The sequence below is a fragment of the Ipomoea nil genome, unplaced genomic scaffold (assembly GCF_001879475.1).
Source record: "Ipomoea nil cultivar Tokyo-kokei standard unplaced genomic scaffold, Asagao_1.1 scaffold0656, whole genome shotgun sequence".
Classification (NCBI taxonomy): domain Eukaryota; kingdom Viridiplantae; phylum Streptophyta; class Magnoliopsida; order Solanales; family Convolvulaceae; genus Ipomoea; species Ipomoea nil.
This window is the reverse complement of record NW_017617084.1, coordinates 664,430-668,927: the sequence shown is the minus strand read 5'-3', so window position 1 is coordinate 668,927 and position 4,498 is coordinate 664,430.

The window sequence follows — 4,498 nt, the reverse complement described above, 5'->3', positions numbered from 1 at the left end:
CACTCCAACGCGTTGAAATACAATACATATAGAGATATATATAGATATACGAAAACCATTTTGAGCATGAAGATATATCCTACGAACTCTAGCTTTAAAACCGGGAATGACTCGACTGATAAGGCCAAACACAAGCAACAGTTATAACGAGCATATACAGTTCACAACAGATAAGGCAAAGCATAAACAATGATCATAACCCAACATGAACAATCCCCAATATAAATCCCATAGTCACATTTCCCAAGACACTCATCATCACAACTCGTCCATGTCACAACACATAACACACTTTGTTGGCGCCACAGGACCAATCGCATGCCCATACATGAGGGTCAGCGCATATAGCTCTGACATGGCCCCGCAGCACCCTGCCCCGTATCGCAACACGGAGGGGTCGATCGCAACCGACCGATGAACCACAGCTCATCATAATGTTTGATCGCAACCAAACAATGGACCGCAGCCCAAGAAAATGTCATCTGACCGCAGCCAGGAAAAAGGACGAACCGCAGCTCGTATAGAAACGTTTGATCGCAACCAAACGGTGGACCGCAGCCCAAGAGTATCAATCTGACCGCAGCCAGCTTCTGAACCGCAGCTCAGGATAACCAATCCGATCGCAACCGAATTGGGGTAACACACACATAACACATAGCAAGCACATGCAACCCACATTACACATTAGGAAGGGGGAGAAAACGTATAACAAAACCTTATGCGTGATCCATCACTTACTAAGAATAGTCCTAAGGGGTTCATGCTTCTTCCACCTAGGTCAACGGAATACCAATTCAACTAGCATGCAATATAATAGACTCATAAACCTACGAACGGTACCCGAAACATCAAACTAGACATAGGCACGATAAACGGAGTCCGTTGGGACACCACGGGGAACGGGGAACATCAAACGGGGAAGCCGGGATCCCGAAGTAGGATAATTTCCAGCGGGTAGCCGGTGGGTGGGGGGCCACCCGCCGGCTGCCCGCCGGTTTTACTGTTCCGGGCAGCGGGTCGCCGGCGGGCAGATGCCCGCCCGCCGGCCACCCGCTGCCAGGCGGTGATTCTCGGCATCGGGTAGGTGGCGGGTCCCCTACCCCCCACCTACCCCCCACTGACTCTTTTTCATCAATTGCGCCCCGGGAATCGTTGTGGAACCCGAAACCATGCTTAGACACTTTGCAACGCAATTTAACGATTAACATGTAGACAATTAACGGATCAAATACGAGAAACGTACGGCACATAACCTATCATGCTTTTCTAAACATAATCGACACCCAAACATGCGATTTCCCCACCCGATACTCCAAGAATAATATCATACGATACAACCTAGGGTTCTAATCACTTTTATAACAACAAGAATACAATTCGTCTTCTAATTACAAGATTCGGTACAAATAACACATAAGCATCAAGAATGCCAAACAATTATCAAGGACGACATATAAACATCAAGAACTCTGCATAATCATCAAGAACATCATTATTATCAAGAATCTACCAATATCAAGATTATCAAGATCCTTCATGGGATCATCACACCACACATCAACAATAATTATCATAACTCGCCAAACACAATAATATGGGGGAAACCCTAAGGGGGAATCATAACTATAAAAATAGGTTTTGTTGAGACATGGGTTACCTCTTAGCCTTAATTAATTCCTTGGCTATGAAGGATCTTTCTTTAAGCTTCCTTTGCTTTCTTAATTTCTCCTAAGGGGATTCTTGGAGCTCTTTTGGGGTGGTGGGGCGTTATTGCTGTGGGAAGTTCTAGGTGCCTCCTAAGTCTCCTATTTATATATTTAGGAGTCCTAATTAGGAACTAATATTATAAGCTCGCTAATTCTATTCCTTTTGGAACTAAGGATTGGGTTTAGGGGTTGGGTTTATCTATGAGGGCCCATGGACTATGGTAGGCCTTTTTCCCTAATTAATCATTATGATTTATTCTTTCTCTTGGGCTAATGATTAATTAATTAAATGGTTTTAGGGGCCGTAACACGGGGTGTTACACTCTCCCCCCCTTACAAGGGGCTTCGTCCCCGAAGCCCGGTGTTATAGTCCATCCTTTCACCCCTAGACATCTCGTAGCTCGGCCTCCTGATTAGGGTTGCGGCCTTACGTTTGTCTTGGCTTGGGGTAGGCTGAACTTTTGATGGTGTTGTGATAGAGAATTTTTGGTTGTACCTCGGTTTCCTGCGCTGGAACTGGATGCACCGCGAGTGCCCAAGGCGGCCTCGATCGCTGCTACCCTTTGATCGAGTGCGCGTGTGGTGCGAATCAAGGATGAGAACCCTTCTTCCATGATTTGATTCTGCCGGTCGAGCTGAGCGAGTATGCGTTCATTGACCGAACCCTCGTTTTGTCCCCTCAGGTTCCCTCCTGGCTGTGGGTGCACTGACGGGTTAGGCCCGTCTTCCTCTTCTTATCCCTCATTTCCCTCCGTACCTCCGCAATCTTGCATGGCTCGCTTGAGCTTTTTGTTGGAGATGTCCAATCGATCAACCAATTCCCTACGTTCCTCCTCGGGTTTTTGGCAAATTTCTTCGAGGGTGAGGTAGTGTCCTCCCTCGGTGTAGTAGATGTCGTTGCGGCGGAGGTTTTGGGCATTGAAAACCATGCCGTTGGCGGTTTTGACCTCGGTGTGGCTTAGGTCTACCCCCTTTTTCTCCATGATCCAACTTAGGATCATCCCGTAGGGTAGGCTAAGCCGGTTGTTTGTTTTGCAGAACTCTATGTGCTTTAGCATGAGTGCCGGCAGGTTGAACTTGATTTTATGTTTTAGGAGATACGCAAAGGTGCACTCCAAGCTCCCCACATCCTTGCTCTTGTTATTGGTGGGCAAGAGGCTATCGGTTACAATCATAACCAATATCTTTTGCTCTGCCGATAGCCACTTCCGGTTTGGTCGAGTGGCCGAGGTGAACCCGTCCTCTTTCCCGAGTAAGTACCCAAGATAGTCCTTGTATCCCATGGTTTGGGTATCAATCCACCCCTTTCGGTCATAGTCAGACACACCCGTGGTGGTCAATTTCAAGAGCTTGGCCAACCGGCCCTCGGAAAGCACAATTTCCTTGCCACGGACCTTGGTGGTAATTTCTACTTTGTCACCTCGTTTGGTGGCTACAAGGTGTTGGTAGAATTCTTTTACCAAGTCGGGGTATGTGTCCCCTTTGATGGCAAGGTAAGTGTCTAAGAGTCCTTGATGTCTAAGCATGTCAACCAATTCCGGAGAGAATTGGTCGGGTTCGAGTGCTTTACCTCCGATTACGGTGTAATCGGCATTGCTCCACTCCGGGGTGCGGATTCTGAGAGGTTTCTTTGGCATGGTGATGATCGTTTGTTGGTGACGTTTCCCGGCGACTCCTTTTTCCGGCACGGCGGCGACGGCGATTTTCCGGCGAGCTTTCCGGCGGGTTTCCGGCGGCGGTTTCCGACGGTGGTTCGAGCCGCTTACAAGGTGGCGATGGGGCGGAGCTCGGCAATTTTCCGGCGGGGCGGGGGAGGCCTACGGTCGCGTGGGCGTTGGTGGCAGCGGGCGAGGCTTGGGTGGATGGCGGGCGGCGTCGCTGGCGGGTAGGGAGGCAGCGGGTCGCCGCTGGGTGTTCTCCGGGCGGTGGGCGAGGTCGGCTGGGATGGCGGCGCGGCGGTGTGGCGCTTAGCGGTGGCGTTCGGCCAGCGACGGTGGTGCGTGGTCGCCGGTTCTGCTGGGGTGGGGCGGCGAGGTGTGTGAGGTGGGGAAGGGAAAGAGTGGGGAAGAAGAAGGGGAGGAAGAAGAAGAAGGGTTTTTGATTTGGGGGTTTTGTGGGTTTTAGGGACTTGGAGGAATTTAACAAGGGGTTATCCCCCTTAAGGTTTCGAGAAACATTTATAGCTTAGTGGTTGGGACTTGGACTTGCAAATGTGAGGTCTAGTGTTCAATTCTTAATGATGACATTAGGTATCTCTTGGTGGTGTGGTCCTCCTTTGTCTTTTTCCTTATTTTGTCCTTTAGTGGGGGAAGGGTTGGGTTGATGATATCACTTGTGCTTTATCTTTGTAGTGGAAATTGAAGTTTGACCAAAGATCCTTATTCATAATACTTCCGAAGTAGCTAAGCTAAATAGACATAATGTTTTCGAAGTATTTAAGCTAAATAGGTGGTCCATGCGATACAAGGGGTGTGATGGTTTATCCTAGACAGAATTCGTTTTCTGGGTTTACTTCGGTGAGATCCGTATGGTCCTCGTCTTCCGGGATTGGGTTTTCCCCTTCTAGGTCTTCTTCGTTTCCGAGGTTGGCTTGAGTGTGGCTCATAACGAATACCTTTCCGGGAGCGCCGTAACTTCCTTGATGACCGGTGCCCCCGTGTTGGCCCACGGTGGCGGGGCGTGGTCTTTGGGGTCGAGTGCACTGGAAGGCCTTGTGCCCCTCCTCTCCGCAGTTGAAGCATCACCAGGGGTTGCCTGCGCAATCCTTGCCCCTATGGCTTTTGTTGCATCTC